General features: G+C 46.2%; 1 long non-coding RNA gene across 1 annotated transcript in view; it reads right to left on the bottom strand.

The window, feature by feature from the left end:
• LOC146352771 (uncharacterized) overlaps positions 1–23,362 on the bottom strand; it is a 77,781-nt gene extending 54,419 nt beyond the window's left edge. Inside the window, exons 1-2 of the long non-coding RNA XR_014787380.1 lie at positions 23,184–23,362; positions 19,907–20,005 (exon numbers count right to left, since the gene is read on the bottom strand). This is a non-coding gene — a long non-coding RNA (uncharacterized LOC146352771). The remainder of the gene's footprint in view (positions 1–19,906; positions 20,006–23,183) is intronic.
• Between the last annotated feature and the right edge of the window lie 286 nt (positions 23,363–23,648).

Below are 23,648 nucleotides of genomic sequence, written 5' to 3'. Positions count from 1 at the left end.
TTGAGAATTATCGATTCCCAGGGCCGGGGTGGCCACCCGGTGCATTTCCACATGAGTCCGAAATTAGTTTTGCAGTTCTGGGTGTATCAGCTAAAGCTGATTGGAAAGAAGCAAGGCCCAAGCAGTGAGTGATGCAGGGATGCAGAAGTGTGTCACCTCCATTAGGGCTGGGCTGTGGACAGGGCCAGCCCTATCATTAGACAGAGTGAAGCAGTTGCCTCAGGCGGCAGATGCTGGGAGGTGGCAGCAAGGTATTGGAGGAGAGAGCTGTGTGCCATGTGATCTGCTCTGCGCCTCCTAATTTAGCCTGCTGCCCTCAGGTATTGTGGAGGATGCTATCTCATCATCAGTGTAAAGACTGAATCATCTGCCAGTCCAGTCAGCTTTTGTACATGGAATGGGAAGGGGCACCTTCTTGCTCTTTGCCTCAGGCAGCAAAATGTCTTGGGCCACTCCTGGCTGTGGACCGCAGTCAAAAATGACCCAAGAACTGGGAACCAGGAGCCATGGGACAAGCCAATAATCAGGGCCGAAGAGCAAGACAGAACCAAAAGGCAATCCAGGAGACAGGAGCAAGGAGCAAGTCAGAAGTTAGGACCAAAGAACAATCAAGGATACAGGAACACACCAGAGTTCAGAATGACTGGGTTATCTGAGCAAGGTTCCACTGGAACAGGAAACTCTCTTATACTCCTACCGGTCCAGGAGGATCCGACGGCCAGCCTAGGTGGATAGAGTCAGCCCAGGCCCCGAGGGTGCTTCTCTAAGAAGGCTGCCACCTGCAGTTCAGCAGCTCACCACATGGGGCAGTTGTCCACAGATCCTTTGACACACAGGAGCCTTTCATTATTTAGGGCAAAATCCTGTGGGTTGCACCCTCGATGAGCGTAAGCCACTGAACCCGGAGGCTTATGATCATCCTATGCAGGGCAGGAGGAGCAGCAGGGGCAATCTTCGCCTCCCCATCCTCTTGCCTTGCATTTTTTGCTAGACAGGCTTTTCAGACTATCTAGTGAGGGTGCTTCGGAGGGGGAGGAAAGGAGGCTGGCAGAGTCTCAGGATAGCTCGTCTCCTGGCCTTTCTGGTCTTCTCCCCTCCCTGCCCACTGAAATGCCACTTTCTCCAAGTGAGTTCCCGACCTCGGAGGCCAGCTGGCGCAGTTCTTTCCATACCAGCTGTGAGCGGGAGGGGGGTCGGATCTCCGATTCCCCCCTCCAAGGTAAGAATGCTGTCTCCAACCTCGGATCACGGAATTCAAACTATCCTATGGCCCCTGAGATGCTGTCTAGGGGCGAAAGGATTGCTCCTTTGATGTGTTTCTTATGGGCACACCAGCAATTCTGTCATGTTACACAGTTTGGGAATTGCTGAGGTAAAACAAAGAAACGTTCACTCTTGAGAACTGAAGTTAAAAAAACAAAACAGGAGCACTTTCCTTTCTGACATCAACACAGTCTGGCAGGAGGTATTCAACAGTATTAAGAGAGATGTGGTTTATTTCACATGTCATGAGCCTGAAAGGCAACTTTCTTTGTTCAGTTTATCAAAATTACTACCAAGCACCTTGGAGAAATATAGGACCAGTCAGGATCAGATTAGCACTCTTGGTCTGCCGTAAGTGATAGAAATTCTTTGAAACTGTGCAGGTAAACATTGAACTGCTGTCCCTTCCAATCATAGGGCTGGAAAGGTAGCTATTTTCTGTACTTCCTTGAATTATGGTTTTTATGGCATTCTGAAGCATATATTACCTTCTTACTGTGCTGGGAATTATACACATAACTTTCAATAAATTTAATAACAGCAAAATGGATCATTCTCGACAAATCAGGCAGGTGTTAGTTACATCTCTCCATCAGTGCTCTCTCAAATTAGAAAGCGTGTTGGCAACCAGTTACACCAACTATAAACTCTCAAAATGCCCTGTCCTCTGGTTATATCTTCCCAGACAGTTGTGCTGAAAATGAACAGTTTTCAAAATGGACAGCTAATAGTAGACTCCCCACAGGGATGGCTTTTTGGGTCAATGGATATTTGCATTATCAGGGAAAGCTACTGCTGCTTGCCTGTTGCTACTCATCATGGGTCCTCACACAAAGAACAACATTACTCTTCAGTTCTGCACCCTCTCTTTTTGAGACTTCACAGGCAGGTTCATTTCTTATATTTCTTATATAGATTAGAATTTGGTTGTCATCTCTGCATTACTTGTAAGCCTCCTGCTATCCATCATCTCCACTGCTGAGAATTCATGAAATGTTCACAAACATTCTAACTTCTGCATGGTAAGATGTAAGTAATAGAATATCTGTGAATGGTGGAGACACTGTGAGTGAAATAAGAAAGTCTTAGAAAGTCAGGATTGATAGTATTCAGCTGAATGGGACTATTAGTCTAAGTAATACGATAAATCCATATAGTTAGATCCTCATGATTCAAAGTCTTGCTTTTACTTCTTGCCTAACTTTACATTTAATTCTGCTGCTGCTTGATATTCTGTTCAGGATTATTAAATTAAAGTGCTGTGTTTGTATTTCTAGAGACCATCATGTTTTACAATTGTTGCTAGCCCAAGGGCAAATCTGCTTTGATTGAATATTTATTTCAGATATCACATCTCTGGTCTTCCAGCATGTAATCAAGGAAAGTAGACTGGATTTGCTTTAACTTGCAGGTTTGTTTAGTGGGTTTCTTAATCCTTTTATATCAGGGATGGGGAATATATGGCCCTCCAAATGTTGTTGGACTGCAACTCCCATCAGCCCTAGCCAGCACAGTTAATGATGAGGCAAGAGAGCTTCGGCTATTGGGCGGTATAGAAATAAATAAATAAATAAATAAATAACCAAGCGCTACACAAAGAGCATTTCCTTTCCTGCTTTTCCTCTAGGTAGCACTGTGGTATAGCAGAATAACGCATATAAGTGGAAATAGTGTTTTCTTTCGCTTTTACAAATTTTACCACATTTTCCCTGTTCTAAAAAAACTTGCTGAAAGTGCTCTCTAGACCCAGAAGCAAAACTGGAGGGTCACAACATTGTCTAAAGAACCCATAGAGAATGAGTAGGGAATGATGAGTGCACGATAAATGGCTCATGTAGAAAAGCCTATGGGATGCAATAAATATCACTTAACGTGTTTTTTAAAAGAGGTAACCCCTCCCATTTAACACATATATTGAAGACAGAATAAAAGGAGTATTTACAACATGATTGATAAAACTGTAGGGTTATAATATTTGAAGGTAATCTAGTATGCTGTTATGGCCATCACGTGTGTGGGGGGGGGGGATTGGTAAGGTAATAGGGAAAGGTGTTCCCTTAATAGACACTGATGACTAGAAAATGATTGGTTAAATCAGCCTTGATGATTTGCGATGGTTGAAGAGAAATACTTTGGCAGCTGGAATGCATTGGGCAAAGAAGATAAGACATCTTAATTTTGCAGCTGGCTGGGGAGGAAAGGAGTGTGGGGAAGAGGTGCATTCAAGAGCATGTTGTTTGCTTTGAGGGGAGCTGAGACCTCTTTTTCTTAGAAGCAGAAATTTTATTACATAACCGAAGCACCAACTGTGGAAATGTGCACTCATTGATTCCATGATGGAAACCCGTGTAATTCCTACAAATCTTGCACAGCTTTTTTAATCCTCAGAAAAACCAAAATAGATCTAACAACATTGTTCTGAAATAATGATAAGTAAATGCACAGATCCTTAGGCAGAGAGTTCGCTGGGTTGCGCAACATGAATATGAATGCTGTGCTTATTCATGCTCCATGGGCACCATCCCCCAAAAGCAAGAGTGCATGTTGAAATGGCAGCTTTTAGTGCTGAACTGTCAACGCTCTTGGACCGGGGCACAGATGGCCCTTTGGACCTTCTCAGTCATGTTGGCAGGCTATACATCTAATAAGTAAATATTTAATCCCATATCCCAGCCTTCCCAACCTGATGTCCTCCAGATGTGTTGGACTACAACTCCCATCACCCCTAGTCAGCATAGCCATTAGTCTGCTGGCTGGAAATGATGGGAACAGTAGTCCAACACATCTGGATTGCACCAGGTTGGGCAAGGCTGCCATATTCCATCTATCAAGGCTGTAAAGACCAAAACTAGTCCTAAAGAAGCCCAGTCCTTGAACCCTGCTGTCATGCCCCTACTGGAATCCGAGGAGGAAGAGCTAGAGGCCCCAACAGAGGATGATGCCCAGCTCCTGCCAAGGCCCACACTGCAACAGAGGTCTGAGCCTATGGAAGAGCCTGCTGAGATCCCTGCTGCTCAGGAAAAGGGGGACTGTCTCAAAGAAGGAGGCTGAGCAACCTCCCAGGAAGCAATGGTGCCAGAGGAGGCAGGCCCAACTCAGGGAACCTCGATGAAGTGCCAGGCTGCAGCAGAGGTCTACTGGGAGGAAAGGGGCTCCTCATGAGAAGGGCTCTGATCAGAGAGCTCTAACGTGCTGCAGCTGAGCCCTGGGTGGGGAGCAAGCTCTGCCTTTAAGAGCCTTCAGTGTATACCTACCCAGTTCTGGAAACAACGCTCTTCCAGCAGCTCCAGTGCTTTGTACGTTGTCTCCTGGACCTTGCCCTGCAATTGATGCTCCACGATACTGACCCTTGGATTTCTTCTTGACTCTGCTCCTGGACTCTGTAATGTATCTGACTGCCTCACTGTGTTTTGATCTCTGCTACCTTAGCCTGACCCCATGGGTCTAATTGCTTGCCTGTGTGTGTGAACATGTGCCTGCTTAATTGACCACTCTGTTGTTTACTTCCCTGTGTTTAGCAAAGAGCCAGGATGTAGTTTAGAGCAGGGTACCTGCAAAAGGCTGCTCCAAGGGATGCACCCCAAAGTGGTAATGAAGGGGTGTAGAAAAGTGCTGCTTTTCATAAGCATTTTTAGCAGCATCAGAAGTTTAGTAATTTTTTGGTGATTGCTTCAAAAGGAGGCCAAAGGTATTTCCATATTCAGGAATATTGCCCTCACTTTGAATTGGCTTCATTTGCCAGCATGTGGTCAAATCTGGCTATGTAATGTTGTCACTTCATGCCATTCACTATATTGTTCTTTATTGGCTGGGATCACACATGTGACTAAATAAGGAAGTAGAAGATACAGTCTTGAATCTAAAAAAGGCAAATAAAACAGCAGCGGATAGGGCAGCAGCAACAAACAGGATTTTTAGAAGATGAGCAGCATTCCCTCAATCTAGTTTTTTTTTCAGGAATTGTTCCTAACCTCCGAAACCATTGCAGGCAGCCTGAAAATCAGTACCGGAGAACATTCTCATAGCCCTAGTGGCAACTGTGAAGTATAAAGCCTGTGATTGGGGGCAGGGTGGGGTGGGGTGGGGGAGATTCTACAGCAACTGTCTGCAAAGGACACAGGCCTCTCATCATTAACACCCAGCAGGCAGTTAATCCCAGTTCAGTGAATTGGGCTCCTTGTTCTCTTCCCAAAGGACAATGTTCTAAACACAGTGTGGCTCTTGTAACATACTCTATCCCACTTTGGTTTTGTCTTGTTCCTCTTGCACTGCCTGGCGTGCGGTGTTGCATACAGACTTGACACGTTACTTTTATTGACTGACTTTGTCTTTTATGTAAAAAGCCCTCCAGGAAAAAATGCAGGACAGCCAGTGCCCCAGCATGAAAAAACATATCCAGTCAATGAGAATCGCTTTTATACTGGCAGGAAGTCCCGCAGCACTTAGATTGGGTTTTGTTTTTTTTAGCAGAGCCAGTTTTAATGTCTTTGATTCCCACCAAATTGTATTTCCCCAGTGACTGCGTTTAATTGCGTTAAGTACTGAAATAGCCACAAATTGAAACTATCAGGGCTGGCTTTAATAGAACAACAACATGCTGACCTTTTTGGAACAGGGAATGAAACACTTAGTCCTTTTCTTCCCACAGTGGGGCGCGTTGAACCATGTTCATCTCCCTGAGAGTTCTTGTTTTATATGTTCTGTTCCTCTTGCTATAATGTCTAATTACTATTCTATACCAAGGGACAAATGCTATCAAAGAAGGAAAGGGTTTCCCTATGTGCTCGGAGAGCAAGCAGGGCTTGTGTGTCCAATGGGCAAGGATTAATCTGCCCCAACTCAGAGTATCTTAAATTCATTTTTTGGGGTTCCCCAACAGCCTATCCCAAGGACTCAGAGTGGTTTAAAATATATGCTTATCTAATTTTTCTTTTACAACAGTCCTGCAATTTGGGGTAGGTTGAGAGAGCGAGCAATTTGTTCCTCAACCAATGTAACCTGTTAGATATTACATGGGAAGCTGCTTTATACTGAGTCAGACCACTCTAGCCCATTATTATCAACACGGACTGGCAGCCAGTGACTCTCTAGGGCTTCAGGCAGGGAATTTTCCAGCCCTACCTGGAGATGCCAGAGACTGAACCTGGGACCTTTCCCATGCAAAGCAAGCGCTCTACCACTGAGCTACAGCCCCTGCCCTAAAGCTACAGCCCCAGTTCCCTACATCCCCCTTTCACCATGCTTTAGCCACCCGAAGGTGGGCTAATATGCAACATATCATATTGTATAGCACTTCTTGGGCCATACCACTTCAGACTGCAGGTGGGAGATTGCTTATTTGAATGCTCCCACACTCAAAAGCATCCTACCCGTGGGAAGCTAGCATGTCAGACAGAAGGGTTCTATCCTACCCTTCTCACTCAGCTGCTGATTTTGTGCATGTATGGCAGCTTGCTCCAACCTGGTGCCCTACATATGTGTTGGACTACAACCACCATAATCCCCCAGCCAGCTGAAGGGTGGATTACAGGAATTGTAGTCCAATATACCTGGAGTGCACCAGGTTGGAGAAGGCTGCTATATGGAGTTGTTAAAAGGGCATTCTGATGATCAATTTCCACCACTGTTCTGAAGAGGCAGTCCAAGGAAGGCTGTACCACATTATATATTTTAAATGAGTATCCAGTTGCAGCTTTTGAGCCCAGACAGGATGTGTAAGTGCACAATGAAGGGTGTGGGGGCTGAAGCCCCCACAAAGTTTGGAGTTTCCTACCCCTCCAAAACAAATATAATACTCCTGAGTTGCCGTGCTGCACACGTTGTCGCCATAAAACCCCCAGAAAGTTGCCTGCCTTTATCTGGCAGAAGGCATGCAAAGCTAAGTGACTTGAGTCAAAGATAAAGAATGAAATTGACCACAGTCCATTTGTGGAATCGACCCCCATATCATCAGAATAATTTCCTCTGATCAGCCATTGGGGCCAACCCACATGATGCTTTAAATGTGTGTATGCATTCAGTGCACCTGCTTTCTGTTGTTTAAAGAGCAGCCATGGGGTGGGGGGGAATCAGGACTGGGACCCCCTGCACCTCAGTCCCAATGAAAATAGTCCGGCCGCTCCCTGAAGCTGCTCTTTGCCTTAGGTGGCTGCCACTGGCACCAAGCAAGCGAATGAAAGACAAGCAGCCATTTAGAGTGACATCATGCAATTCTCTTCTCACATAAAGCCGCCCCATTATTCCTACCTCCACTCCACTTCCTAGTCCTCTCTGGGAACCAGGAAGAATCAGAAACACTCTTTCAGAAACAGCAGCAAGGAATCTTGTTTGGGTGTGCTTTTCTTGCATCAGAACTACGAACTCCAAGGTCTAGAGAGAGTTGGGCACACAGGTCTATACAAGCCCTTCTGCCACCACCATCCTGAATAGCATGTTTGCACAGGGTTGCACACAACCACCAAACAATGTGCTGGTCATGCTATAAGATGCCTGGCACCATAATCAATCCCCTGCCCTCATCAGCTCCTTTTGTTCTGCAGGTTGTGCCTACATTTTGCAGGTGCATTATTTAGTCCATAAGCAATGGGGAAACCCCTTGAACCTCTCTGCACATGTGGACAGTATTTCCATAGAATTAATGCTGGGTGGGGAGGTGGAACTCAAACAGGCAAGCAAAAAAAAAAGGATGTGTGCCAAATCTGGGCCAGTATCATGGCCAGCGTGGCTGAGGATTCACCTGCGATCAGAGTTACTGTGCCAGTCCTTTCGTAATGGAAATGTCTCTCTGGGCAGCACTGGGGAAGCAGAGCACAGAAGAATTACTTTCTGCTTGCTCTACAGCACCCATGGAACAGCTCCTTGAGAGATGGGAGATCGCCCCAGAGGATCCTTCAGATGACTTTGAGGTGGAAGGACCACTGGGCAGCCAGAGCATGACTTTCTCCTGCTGTGCTCCAGCCTTCCCCAACTTAAGTACTAAACATTTGATCAGGCACATGAGATCCTAGTACTCTGGATCCAGCCAATGTGATCTTGTGGACAAAGTTGCTCCCCTGTCCACATAAGAGAGGAGGCAATTTCCAGCAATAACATAAGGAGTTGACAACCCTGGGTCAATAGGGTTTCTTGCATTTGCCCTCCCTTGATTTCGCTGGAATTAGAGCCATAAATACAGTGGAAAACCTAGGTGCATGATTTAGCGCAGCCGTCCCCAACTTGGTGCCCTTGAGATGTTTTGGGTTTCAACTCCCATCAGCCCTAGCCAGCATGGTCACTGGTCAGGAATGCTGGGTGTTGTCTTCCAAAACATCTGGGAAGACTGCCCTACTCTCTCAAGCATCCCTCCCAGTGGGGACTTGCCCCAGAAACCTAGTCTAGGATGATCTCCCAGTTCTCAGTGGGAGAAACGCCAGAGGGAGCACACAGTCCCCTTGGGCTCCTTTTGGCCCCTTCTTGTTGGTCTGGTGGGATGAGCAGGAGCAAACACCTTAGCTATTGCAGTTGAAGAGGTGGGTGGGTAGAGATGGGCGGGGATGGGAAGGGGTCCCACTGCCACCTTAGTGCCTGAGGCCCACAAAAACATAAAACCACATCTACACCAAATCTTCTTGGCTATGCACCCTGGGACAGGACATAAGAATATCAGAAGAGCCATGCTGGATCAGACAAAGATCCATCTAACAAAGCAATCTGTTCACACGATAGCCAACCAGCTGCCCTCCAGCGATCCACAGGCAGGACATGAGTGCAGCAGCACCCTCCTGCCCATGTTCCCCAGCAATCGGAGCACATAGGCATACTGCCTCTGATATAGCCATCAGAACTAGTCACCATTGATAGACTTCTCCAGGAATTTGTCCAATCCATTTTTAAAGCCATCCAAAGTGGTGGCCATCACTGCATCTTGTGGTAGCGAATTCCATAGTTTAACTCTGTGCTGTGTGAAGAAGGACTTCCTTTTATCTGTCCTGAATCTCCCATCAATCAGCTTTATGGGATGGCCCCAGTTCTAGTATTATGAGGGAAAAAGATGTTTCTCTATCCACTTTCTCCACACCATGCATAATTCTGTGCACCTCTGGCATGTCTCCCTTCATGTGTCTTTTTTTAAGCTAGACAACCCCTGGTTCAAGCCCAGCCAGAAGAACAAAAGAACAAAACTGCCTTGGGCTCAGGGCTTGGGTTCCATCTGCCCCCCTGGATAGTATGATAGGTCACACTCAGGAATACAGAAAGTTCTTTCTGCATCTCTTGATTGTTCTCGTCTTTTGTATATAGTGAAATTAGCAGGAGATTCATCTCAAATTGAGGTAGGTGAAAAAGAACAGTGTGTGGGGGGGATCCTAAATTAACTTTCACAAAATTAATTTCACAAAGTATTGCTCTCTTCACCACCCCCTACACGAACAGACGTTTCGTAATTATACTGAGAAACCTGCCAGTGAAAATGGCTTTAATTGTTTTTTAAATAAGGCAGACAATGCTGTATCTAATTAGAAGAAAGGCTCCCTGCTTTGAAGGCCCTTTAATTTCATGCTAACATCAGCACACTGCTGCAGCTCAATGTTTGATTTTGGAGCTGTTCTTGTTTTCGACACAAACTTCCCAAAGAATAAAACAATGGAAAACCTGTGAGCAGATTGGACCTAGCTGAGCGGTAACTACCTGTGGGCTAGCTCTGAAAAGCTATGATACAAATAATAACATGATGTGAAATGGCTTGGCACAACAGTTAGGCTGAACTAAGAAGGTATGTGTCCGATGAGGGACTGGGTTTTCAAAAGCCATGAAACCTTCTGCACATTTCTGAAAACATTGATTTTGCATCTTAATCAAGAAGTTTTTCAAAAAAATAAATACAGATCATGGCTTGGACACAAAGGCTCTCTTACACCTGGGATTTTTTTCCACTGCAAACTGTTCCTTTTGATTCCTGATTCTTTCTGGGATCAATGCTGGTTCTTTCCCCATCCAGTATCATTGAAGGACTGGGTCCCCTGTCGTATTTTTCGTTTCTTTCCCTCTCACTGGGGGGGGGGGGGTGGCGATGCCGCTCAGGTGTAGTGATAATTCCTCCCTGGTTCCTGCCCCTTTCCCTCCCCTTCCACATTACTGGTGGATGGGGACTGACACGCTGTAAGTCTGCAACCCTTGGCACACTTACTTGGGAGTAAGCCCCATTGAACTTAACAGGGTGCTGTGAATCAAGAGAGCACGATGCTTCTGAGCTTGGTGGAGTGGGGGATCAGATCTGTCTCCCTTCGTTGCAGGGAGGCATTTTACCCTCTTCTCCCTCCAATCGAGAAATGTGCTCAAGCATGTACATGGCAGGCACATGGTTTGAGAGCAATGCACTTCAGCGCCATCTGGTGCTGCTGTTGCCAAGCAGGCAGCGCACTGCACTGCAGCCAGGATTTGGGCAGTTTGGCAGTGGGGTTGCCTTGAAGCAAAGGGGGGAATCGCCAGTGGGGTGGGTGGGCGCAGATCTTTCCTTCCTCAGCAAAACTTGAGCGAAGGCCGGAGTCGCCCTCAAACTGTGCGCCCTCCCCTCCTTTCAAGGAAGGGAGAGAGCACAAGGCCTCGTGCCTGTCAAATCTGCTTGATCTCTTTCCGATCCCACTCAGGACACCCCCCTGCAGCCCATCCTCAATGCCTTCGTCATCCTGACTGCGCCCCCAACAACTGAAAACAAACGCCCGCGGCCGGTTTGTTCTGCGATGGGGGATCTCACGGGGACGTCGTGGTGCTCCTGTTCTGTGCGCTGGAACAAATACCACATTTTTTGTGTTTGAGGAAAACACAGGATAGGCTGGGGGAGATGGCGGGAGACACCCTGGAGGGTAACAGCATCATCTAAAGAGCCTGCAAATGTCCGCGACAGAGCCATCTGAACAGCAGGATAAAAGCTCCATGCGAAGAAGCCCAAAGACCCACAATAAACGATACGTAAGGTGGGGAAACAGCAAAGCTTGAGGAAATGGGAACACAAATGTTTCTTGGACCAAAATGCTCACCAAATGGGCTGAGCAATATATGCAAAATCCCCCAAATTGAGATCCCACCCAAATGCTCTCATGTGGTCAAAAGGGGCTTTGGGGTTCCACTTATATATTGGGCTTTCCTGCCCCTCTTCCTCTTGTTTCTTCAATGCCTTTTGCCTCCCAAAAAGTCACCCTGAGATTAGGGGGATCCTCTGGAACGGCTATGTGGCAAGGCAAGACATCGGCTGCATCAGTAAAACCTGGGGATCCCCCCAGCCCGCCCCACTCATGGAAAGACTCTTTGGATCCAAGCCTAGCTAGAGAATGTGTATGAATAACTATGCCGTCTCCTATTCCTTATGTTATTATTATTATTTTTTGTCATCAAGTGAAGGAAGTCACCTTTTTTTTCTCCTGACTTTCAAATTCCAGTGCTCTTTGCCCCTCCAGTGCTTGAGCTGAGGAGGCCCAGAAGGATATCCAATTAACATCTCAAAAATGGGTTCTCCAAAACCCTCCTTTGATAGATGCTACATCCTGAGATGGGAGGCTTCTATATACCTCTCCCTGTATCTTTGGTCCTCTCCAAGGCAGTAGCGTAGTGCAGCCAGGGCCAGCAGGGTCGAAGCACTGGGACCTTTTGATGAGCAGGGATGATGTCATCTGCCACCCCCACCCCACTCAGGATCCCCTGTTAACACTGAGCTTGGTTGCAGTCCTCACAGGAAGGATTTCCCCAGCAACAATATATTGCTGTCACCTGTTCCTATTGTAATGCAACCACCTAAATTGGGGTGGCCTGGTCTTGAATGGGCAATCAAGAGGGATCAGCCTTTAAAAAGACCTGCTCAGGGTGGAGTTGAAAACTTCTAGAATTGGTTTGTTGGTATAGACCAACGGAGCTGCCTGCATTTTTGGACTCGGGGGAGGGGGCGCTATGGGGACTGTCATGATGAGTGCCTGCACTTCAAAATCTGGCATTACACCGTTGGCCCCAAGTTGGGATATAAGTCATTTAAAAGCTATCAATACATTAATGTGGATGTAGAGAGAGCATCCCAGTCAGAAGAGGAGGTTTGTCTGAGGGTCCTGCTGCTACCCACTCCTTTTCTTTGTATAGCTTAACCACTGAACATTTGATCTGGCAAGCGAAATCCTACTACTCTGCCCACAAGGTCACATTGGCTGGGATCCAAAGTTGCTCCTCCATTCACATAAAAGAGGGGGCGAGTTCCAATAATAAAAGAAGGAGCTGGCAACTCTGGGTCGAGAGTGTTGGCCTCGCTTGATTTCAGTGAAATTAGAGTGAGGTTAGTGCTGACCCTGCCATAAATACAATGGAAGACGTAGCTGCATGAATTAGTGCATCCATCCCCAACATGGTGCCCTCTGGTTGTTTTGGACTTCAACCCCCATCAGCCCCAGCCAGCATGATCCATGGTCAAGAATGCTGGGTGCAGTCTTCCAAAACTGGAGGGCCTCGGGTTGGAGAAAGCTATTTTAGAGGATAAAGTGCTTTCTGGAAGAGGGAGTTTTATATGCATCGGAGAGAACTAGAATTGGTCCACTGTGTTTGTCTAGTGAGCAATACAGCCTTCCCCAAACTGGGGCCCTCCAGATGTGTTGGACTATGACTCCCAGCACCCACAGCATGACTGGTTGGGGATGCTGGGAGTTGTAGTCCAACACATCTGGAGGGCCCCAGGTCGGGGAAGGCTTATTTATTTATTTCATTACTATGCCGCCCAATAGCTGAAGCTGTCTGGGTGGTTCACAAAAATTAAAACCAAACAGCACACAATAAAACCATATAAAACATATAGAACATTAAAACCACAGTATAACAATACAACCAGAATAAAACCTAGCAGCAGTGCAGGAATTTAAAATACAGATTTAAAACAGCAAAGCTAAAAGTCTAGAAAGCTAAAATGCTAAAATGCCTGGGAAAATAAAAAGGTCTTCACCTGGCGCCAAAAGGAATACAATGTAGGTGCCAGGCGAACCTCACTAGGGAGCTCGTTCCAGAGCTGGGTTGCCACAGCAGAAAAAGTCCTCCTAGTAGCCACTCACCTCACTTCCTTTGGCAGGGGCTCACGGAGAAGGGCCACTGAGGATGATCTTAAGGTCTGGGCAGGCACATGGGAGGAGGTGATCCTTCAGGTAACCTGGCCCCAAGCCGTTAAGGGCTTTGAATGTTAATACCAGCACTTTGAATCGGGCCCGGAAATGGACTGGCAGCCAGTGCAGCTGGAAAAGTACTGGCGTAATATGAACTCGCTGGCCAGTCCCTGTTAACAAACTTGCTGCCCTATTTTGGACCAGCTGAAGTTTCTGGACCATTTTCAAAGGCAGCCCCACATATAATACATTGCAGTAGTCCAGATGAGAAGTTATCAGAGCATGGATAACTGTAGCTAGGCTATCTCTGTCCAGATAAGGGTGTAGTTGGTGTACCAGCCTAAACTGATAAAAGGTGCTCCATGCCACTGAGTTCACCTGTGCCTCCAGTGACAGTTCTGGATCCAAGAGCACCCCCAAACTACGAACCTGATCCTTTAGGGGGAGTGCAACCCCCTCCAGAACAGGTTGAATGTCACCTAGCCAGGTTGAATATCATCTAGCCGCTCAAGCACCTTGCCCAGGAAGTGGATGTTGGCTACTAGCCTATAATTGTTAACATCCTCTGGGTCCAGGTTAGGCTTTTTCAGGAGTGGTCTGATTACAACCTCTTTTAAAGCAGCCGACACCACTCCGTCTCTCAAGGAGGAATTTACAACCTCCTGGACCCAGCCGGACATCCCCTCTTTGTTTGATTTAATAAGCCATGAAGGGCAAGGGTCAAGCACACAAATGGTCAATTGGACTTGGCCAAGCACCTTGTCTGTATCGTCAGGTCTCAATAACTGAAACTCATCCAATAAACCTGGACCAGACGGTGCTCTGAATGCCTCTACCAATGGAACTGCATCAATCGTGGTGTCCAATTCATGACAAATCTGAGTGACTTTATCTTCAAAGTGCTGTGCAAACTCATCACAGTGTGCAACCGAGGGTTCCACAGTCTCTCTCCCTGGCCCAGAATGTAACAGGCCGTGAACCACTTGGAAAAGCTCCACTGGGTGACACTGAGAAGAAGATGCAATGCTAGTGGAAAAGAACTGTCTCTTTGCCACCCTCACCGCCACAGAGTAGACTCGATAGTGGGCTCTTACCTGTGTTCGGTCAGACTCAGCACAAGTTTTCCTCCACCTGCGTTCTAGCCGTCTCCCCTCTTGCTTCGTTGCCCTCAGCTCAGGTGTGTACCAAGGAGCTGGCCGGGCTCTGCTCAGAGGGAGAGGGTGCTTGGGCACGATCGTGTCAACCGCCCGAGTCATCTCTGCATTCCACAGAGCGACCTGGGCTTCGACAGGAGCACCAGCCATACCAGCAGGAAAATCCCCCAGAGCCTTCTGGAATCCATCGGAATCCATTAGCCTCCGGGGGCGGACCATTTTAATAGGTCCCCCACCCTTGCAGAGGGGGAAGGCTGCCAGGAGTCTAAACCTCAACAGGAAGTGATCTGACCATGACAAAGGGACAGATGTTAATTCCTCCACTTTCAGATCACCATCCTCCTGCCCAGTCGAGAAAACCAGATCAAGCGTGTGTCCTTTTATATGAGTTGGGCTGATGACATGTTGGGACAGCACCATGGTTGTCATGGCGGCCATGAAGTCCTGAGCCGCCCCAGATACAGCGGCCTTGGCATGGAAGTTGAGATCCCCCAGGACCATCATCCTGGGGGTCCTCAACACCAAGTCTGAGACTACCTCTGTCAGGTCAGGCAGGGAGTCTGATGGGCAGCGTGGTGGGTGGTACACCAACAGAATCCCTAATCTGTCCCAGGTACCCAACACAAGGTACAAACATTCAAGATCTGCACTCGAATGAGCAGGAAGCCTGGAGAGGGAGATTGAATTCCTATAGACACGGCAACCCCCCCTCCCCGACCCTCAAGTCGGTGTTGGTGCTGCACTGAGTACCCAGGAGGGCACAGCTGGGAGAGAGTGACCCCTCCCAGTTCCCCCACCCAGGTCTCAGTAATACATGCCAGGTCAGCCCCCTCATCCACAATCAAATCATGGATGAGGGAGATTTTATTTTGGACCAACCTGACATTCAGCAGCAGCAGCAGCAGACCCGAGGGCAGACTGGTAAGGCCACCAGGAAGCATCAGGTTGAGGGAAGAACCAGAAGAAGGGACGGCTGTAAGGTGTCTAGCCCCTCTTCTCCTCAGCAGGCCTGTTAATCCCCCAACGCCATACCTCCCCCTGCCCATGACCACAGTTATGGTGGCACCTCCCCGACCCCCTGAGTTGCTCAATGGTCCTCCCAGCAGTTAAGATGTAAAATATATACAACAATATAGAAGGATATATAAAAGAGCAGCGGTTAAGAAGGAGCAGATCAAATCTACGTTTGCCCCTTTCTTCCTGGTCTTCAACGCTGCTGCCCTCTGCTGCTGCTATTTGCTGCTGGTATCTCTGGCTGCTGATGTCTCTGGAGAGGCGGTGGGTGGATCTCATATGCTCCTCCATGCATCTTCAAGTGTGACGCTAAGTGCGCACTTAGGGTTGCACTTGGCGTGACACCGAGGCGCTGCCTCTGGCAGCCCCTCCTTAAGTACCTGTTTGGCAGGGGCAGAAGCAGGCTCAGGGTCCACCTGGTGCAGCTGGTCCTCCTTCCCACAAGCTCCTTCCCGAGCGGCTTCCATATATGAGTGTGCAAACTAGATATGACACAGAAGACCCATGATGAGGATCTACTGATTTTGTTCTTTTACTCAGCAGCAGTCACAAGAGGTTGGGGCTTTGAGGTCTGGAGTGTTGGTACCAGGCCTGCATTAAGGGTAGGTATGGTTGCTCCCTGGCTCTCTGCTTGTCCAGCAAGCCAGTGGCAGCAGCAATGATGAGAAAGAGGATGTGGAGCAATAGCAGCTGGTGACAAGGGTGGGGAGAAGGTAGATCCATTGAGGGAGGGGCTCACTGAGGGTTTCTTCTCCAAGGGCCCTAGAAAACCTGGAGCCGGCACTGATTAATACTCCAGAAGAGGAAGCTGGATCTTTTCTTTCCTTGTCTTCTCCCCATCTAAATCATCCCCAGAAGGTGCTATGAGCTCCAGTGGGCAGGGGGCGGGGGCGGAGGGGCACAGATTATTGCTAACACAGAGGCAGGGATGTACAGATCTTGTAAAATCTGTTCTGGCTGCATTTTGCAAATTGTCCAGTGCCTTTTGTCCCATCATCCGCTCATTGCCGGAATCTGATTTTTCCAATTTCCCAAATATGCCCATATTCCCCCACCACCACCCCCAATGCACAAATCCCCGCAAAATGCACATTTTCAAGCTATACCCTATGGGGAAATGTTGCATTTTCAGCCAATTATTTTTTAATTTTATATATGGCTAAATATATAGCACTATGGCTAAATTTGCATAAAATTCCAGAAAGTTTTTTTTAAAAAAGAACAAAAAACAGTCTGCAACTCCACAGAATTCATGCAACTTGGGAAAAGCCCGTCCACTGCAGAATCCACCTGTCAGATTCATAGAAATCCAAACTCCTTTGACTCTGTTGAAGATTTCTCCGACATCCCTACACAGAAGCTTCATGGATGTTTAGATGGGGAGAGGGAACCTCCTCTCCCAGTGCACCGCTTCTCCAGTAAGTGTTCTCTCAAAATGCATGACCTCCATTTGCATTGTGCAGTCACACATATTGCTTTAAGAAAACCCACAGACATATTAATGGAAGATAGATCTATCACCTGCTATTAGCTATGACAGCTAAAACGTAGCATCTATGTACAGAAGCAGTACATTTGTAAATACCATAATCTGGGGACAGGGATGGCCCAAGGCATTTTGCTGCCTGAGGTGATGGACAAGATGGCAGTCTTCCTCCCCTCCCCCTTCCATGTGCAGAAGCTGGCTGGACTGGCAGCTGAATCTCGCTTCAACATTGGCAGTGGAACAGTGCATACGAGGCAGCAGCCTATGGGTAGGGATGTACAGATTTCGTTAAATCCATTCTGACTGCGTTTCGTGGATCTTTCATTCCATCATCCGTTCATTGACTGAATCGGATTTTTCTCAGTTTCTCAATCTTGTGTTGGAAAGTGTGCACTTCCACAAATGCACAAATGTGCAAATCCCTCCAAAGTCTGCATTTACATGCTCTAACCTATGGGGGGAAATGCACATTTTCAGTAGACAGACAGATCGTATTTTTATACAACTAAATTTATGTACAATTCCAGAAAGTAAAAAAAAACGTTCTGCAAGTCTGCGAGAACCTAAATGACTCAGAAAAAGCTGGTCCACTGCAGAATCCGTGGATCAGATTCATAGAAAGCCAAACTCATTTGAATCCGTTGTGGATTTCTTTGACATCCCTAGTGCTGGGCTTGCCATGTGGGACTCAGAGCTCTGTCCTCCAACACCTTGCTGCTGATCTCTGGGCCTCAGTATCTGCCACCTGAGGCAGCCACCTCACTCTGCTTAATGAGAGGGCTGGCCATGGCTGGTAATAAACAACAGGAGGTGACCATCATATGCCCTGCATGTGGCCTGGAGACTGAATGCTGGACTAGATGGACCTGTATTCGGATCCAGCAAGGCAATTCTTAATGTGTGGGTGCATAGCTGCAGTTAAGCAGGAGGAAAACAGGTCTCTTCTAGCATTTAATCAATGAATCCTTGATTCTTAATTATGAATGACTGGATCCATCAATAGCTCAGGAGAGGCAGAAGATCAGCATCACAAATTATAATATGTGTGAAAATGAAGATCATATCCTAGATGCAGGCATCATTAATTAACACAAGGTAATATAGATTGTTCTGCTTCTCTCAAGCTGGAAATTTATTCATGTTGCAGAACTGCCCACATCTGGTTTCACTTGAGGCTGTGAAAATTATACACAATAGACGGTTTACTGGTAGAAGTAATGCAGTATGCAAAAATATAATTCCCACCCCGACAAAGGTTACAATTTGCATATTGCATCTATATAGATACAAGCGTATCTTGGACATGGGGGAAAGATTACCTTTAAAACCAAGCTCCTACTGTTAGGTGAACTGACACAGCAGAGGCTGATCTATTAATAACATGATCGATAGGTTAAGAAACATTTTAAAAATCAGTTATGTGCCTTCTGGTTTCTGAGAACACAGTGGGGAGAAGATATGTCAGTTTTCTTAAACTCTTCCATTTCAGAGTTTATATAAATCAAGATCTGTGGTAATGTCTTGAGAGCTAGCATTGTCCAATCAGTCCTCATAAGTAACACAGGCTACACGCTACATGTGTTAATCTGGTATAGGTTCTGCATAATCTAATATAAATCAATAGGAAGGATATAGCCTGCAGCCTTGTTAGATTCTAAATGAATCCAGATAGCCCAGGAGACCCTACATTACAATATTTTCTCTATTTCTGGTATTCAGCCCATAGGTATTCAGCCTATGCACCTTGGATAGCTCTAGAGTTCTGACTTGCTCCGACAAACCCGGAGCAGATTCACCGCCCCACTGACTATGAGTGCCATTGCTTGTGTAGCCAAAATAGCACTACCCATGCACAAGAGGGAGTATCAGTAGGCTTGGGGGGACCCCAAGTTTTGCAGAAGTACAAGAAATCTTTAGAATATTTTGGGATAAGCCAGGCATATACAAAAGGCATGAGCTTCTCTTGAACCAGAATGGAACCAGACTGCTGGCGCTTATTATAAACAAGGTGGCAAAGCAGCTCTTAAACTGAACCCTGGGGGAAAGCCAACAAGAGCCAGAGAGCATCTGGTTCAAGGTGAATCATTCTTAGGAGATGAGGGTGGGGAAACACTGATTGCCCAAATAAGGTTGGGGTAGACCACGAGCATATAATAGAACATAGCAAACCAAAGGGCAAAATGCACACACCAGAGAAATGTGGAGAGGGGCATCATGAACAGATGTTTCTAAGCTAATGCCAGAAGCCCCCAAGCCAAGATGGGGGAGTTGGAGCACTTTGTTTTAAAGGGGAACATAGATATAGTGGGCAGAACTGAAACCTGGTGGAATGGAGAGAATCAGTGGGATACGATAATTTCTGGAGACAAACTCTATAGGAAAGTCAGGGAAGGGGTGTACTGGGGGTGGTGCCACTGTATGCATCCAAGAGGGCATAGTGTCAGACTAGAAACCTCAAAAGGGCCAGACTCCTTCCACAGAATCGCTGAAGATGACAATACTGGGCCCCCAAAGTAATGTAGCACTGGGGATGAGCTCTCTTGAGATGGCATTTCACAAAATGGAAAACTCCACAAAGGATGCCAAAAAGCAATGGACTAAGCAAAGGTGGTTATTCCACAAAAATAAACAATTCCAACTTGTTTCAGACCACATGTAGATCCTTCTGCAGGGAAAGCTATCGAATAATGTACAAAATTTATACTATAGAATTGAAACATGTCCCTGTATCCTTAAAAAACAATATATGTGTATACAACTTAACTACAACTATAACAATTGTTTATCAGAACTAAAGCATCTACTGAAAAAGTGGCTCAAAGTTCTAAACTATGCATAACCATAACATATATTTAATGATAACGTATCTCAGGAATAAATAAACTTACTCAGTATGACCAAATTCAGTAATGCTTGCTCTTCAAACTCCAGTCTCCTGTGTTATACCAGACCAGGAAGAAGAGGCCAAGCTAATATGTATGCAAATCCTGTTTGGAAACAGTTGTATTTTAGAACAGGATTGCAAGGTCAAGAGACTCATTAAGGTGAAATGGAGTCATTGTATGTAACCTCAAAATCCACGGGCCTTCTTTTTCAAAAAGAACCTTCTCTCTCTGTTCATAACTCTATTGCCTAGTAACAAACATCTCTTGTTCTATGGGATTTATCTTCCTAATTTTGTACTAATGGTGCTCCGACATTGTGATGTTTAATATTATTAATATATTCTATTCTGATTTTGAGATTCCTTGTAATTTTACCTATATACAATTTGTTGCAAGGACAAAGTATAGCATATACCACAAATTTTCTGTTGGACATTATAAAATCTCTCAGCATATATTTTTCTCAGCTACAGGAATTACAAACTATCTTAGTCTTATACAATGTAGTAATATTTACAATGCCCACAGGAAAAATGTCCTGTTGGAAGACTTGATCTTGGCAAGAGAAGCTGTTTGTGAGTGGTTTTTTTGTAAGCCATATATGGTTTTTCTTTGCTTCCAGCTATGTCTTTTACCAAATACTGGTATCTATTGATCTTGAGATGGAGAATGAAATCAGAGAGGCATCCAAAGGAGGAAGGATTGTAGTAATGGGTGACTTCAATTACCCTCACAGAGCCTGGATAAATTCATGTTCTGGGGTGTGTTTCCACTGGCAATTTACTCCAGCCTGGGTACGTGTTGAGGTTGCACAGTTTACATGACATCGTAGCGATCCAGCAGGCGTCCCAGAGTTTATCACAGAAAAACCAGTTCTTCTGAGACTGGTTATAGTCCAACTTTTCCTCTTTACTTCAGCTCAGTCACGGTCCTGTTGGGGTGTGTTCTTCCACCCATGCTTGCGTCAGTATCATAGTCCTGCACATGGGGGCGTGTCACTCACCTGCCCACGACCTCACTGACCCAACCCTTTCCCTCCCTGTTTTCCAGAAGTTTCAATGCCATTTTGGAGCAGGATGCTGAGGGACCAACTTTTAAAAAATACATTGAAAATAAGCACAAGACCACTAGTGCGTAAAGCATGCTATCATGGGCAATCAAGTGCTCCCACTACAGCCTGAAAATAAGTTTTATCTCAGGTCACTTCCCCAGAACTACACATGGGGAGGATCCATGGCTAGTATTCCTTTGTGTCCTTAAGTCCCCTTTTGCAAGCTTTGTAGTTCAGCTTTCGTATATTACATGCTAAGGCACATACCCTCCATGTCAGTATCTTGCTATTGCTCTATCACTCTATCATGAAATGGCACTAACACACATTTGCGCTATCACGCAAAAGCACATTAGTGCATTAGTTCAGGGGCGCCTGCGGACTCCTGTTGTAGGCAATGAGGTTTGTCCCCGAAAATGCACTATCATGCATTTGTGCTGTCATGCGATAGCACATTTATTCAGGGGTGCCTGCTAATGTGGTAGCCTGGTATTTAGAGGGAAAAGGGAAAAAATGGGCAGAATGGGGTATTGGTCTGGGAAGTCTACTCAGAAGTAAATCCCATTGTGGCCAATGAGGCTTGTGCCCAAGATTGCCATTAAGGGGAGTAGAGCCGGGGGGGGGGGGCTCTCCTATTGGTGGAGCAGCCCCTGCCAGTCTGGTGACATTCACTTCCAATCTCCCCAAGATGTTTCCATCAGGGATTTATAATGGTGCAATGCAATCTGCCAGGGTGGAAACTGAGCCCATAGAGCCCCAGAGCAGTTCTGATGGCCTTGTAGGCCCCTTCCAACCCTACTATTCTATGATTCTGAGGAAGAACCGCAATCCGTGGGAGATGAGCTCGCTCATCTCTCACAAGCACAGCAGCTGGCAGAGATTCCTCCTGCCAGCATTCCTGGGAGAGATAGTGACCCTGGCAGTGAGAGAGCGCTGGAGGGGCGCTTGCTGGACACTCGGCGCAGACGCAGGGAGCGACGACAGATGGAGGGTGCTGAAAGGAGGCACTCCACTCATTTGGCGCTCAAACAATGGTCGCGTCCCGAGGATCCAAGGGAAAGAGGGAGGATCTCTCCATAGCCCATAAGTTCAGAGTCTTCCTGTGGTTCCCCTTCAAACGGGGACCAACTGCCTTACCTGGAGCTTAGGCTACTCTGCTATGTATCCCCAGTGCAGTTTCTTGCTTAGTTGCTAGTGATTAGTATCTGTAAGAGTCATAAAGGAATAAAGCCTTGGAAAGAATCCTCGTCGTCTGTGTCCTGAGTTGGCTATTGGAGGGGACCGCAAGAGGCAGCTAGGGCGCTCCTGACACAGTCCTGCGCGGAGCCATGCCAATATCATGAAAACTCCAGTATTCCTTCGTTTGCTTCACCCTTCTGTTTTCGTAGAAGCATGGCCCTGGTCACTCATAACAAGTAGGTAACATGTCTAGATAACCTTAAAAAAAAAAGAAACCCTGTGCACTAGGACAGTTGGCCATGGAACTGACCAGAGGGGATGCAACCATGGACTTAATCTTAAGTGGTGTCCAGGACCTACTCTGAGATGTAAGTATTGTTGAGCCAATTGGAAACAGTGACCACAGAGTTACCAAATTTAATTTATATGTAAGTGGAAAATCTCAGAGGATGTCCAGCACAGTCATGTTAGGCTACAAAGGAAGAAGCATCTCAAAAAGGAAGATGAAAGAGAAAATCAAGAGGGTCACACTCCAGAATGCCTAAGAGTTACTCAAAGCCACAATAATAGAAGCTCAGCTAGAATGTATACTGAAGGTAGGGATTGGCAAATCTTCGAACATGATTTCACTCAAGTTCTCATTTTTCCACTGCTAAATTAATTCTGTCCCATTTCCATATCAGATTGCATTTTGTTTGATTGTTTAATCTGCACAGAAATGTGTGTGTATTTTGGTGCATTTTCCAAAAACACACCTTTTTTTTTCAAATTATGCATATTTTGCAAGTGATTTTTCCAGTAAAGTGTTTTTGTGTGCATTTTTTCCAAGTATATGCATTTTTAGGAACACTTTTTCAAAAGTACACATTTTTGGATGCATTTTTTGTTTTTGTTTTTTGTTTGTGTCTTAAGCCTGGGGCCTGATCAAGCCAGGATCCACACTAAACAGATTCGAAGGTACCAATATGACTCAAGTCCGCTTGCATAAAAGAACAATATAGTTTATTGATGGGAAATGGATGCAGGTAATAAAAACAAAGAAAAGCTTACCCACGCCCCTCTTCAAAGCTGCAGCTGCTCCAGTTCCCTTGAAGCAACAGGCATCATCCTGGGGGCTGTTTATCTGAACAGGAGGTACACCTACCCCCCCACCCCCACCCCAGACAAGAACAGGTAGCAGGCCAATCTGTGCAGGATTGTATAGGACATGTCTCACCTACTTTCAGACTGTCAGAAGGCACACACCTCCCCTCTTCACCAAGGAGGAGAAAGGGAGGCCTTAATTTCTTGGCAGGAAAGAAAGTTTCTCACAGCAGGGGAAAAAAACCTTATCAGAAGGAAGGTACAAACTGTGCAAGACAGCTACTGTGCATTATCTCACTTTTGTCGGTAGCAAAAAGTGCTGATCTTCACTGTACAGCTATGAGAACCAACTCTAACTTCGTAATAGTTGCCAACTTCTCTGCCATATAAGAGTGTTTCTACATTAACACTGGGTGAGGGGATCAGGGCAGT

This window comes from Heloderma suspectum, chromosome 2, assembly GCF_057233095.1.
Source record: "Heloderma suspectum isolate Gila_16-S chromosome 2, 16-S_ref, whole genome shotgun sequence".
NCBI lineage: Eukaryota > Metazoa > Chordata > Lepidosauria > Squamata > Helodermatidae > Heloderma > Heloderma suspectum.
This window is presented reverse-complemented; position numbering and strand designations above follow the sequence as displayed.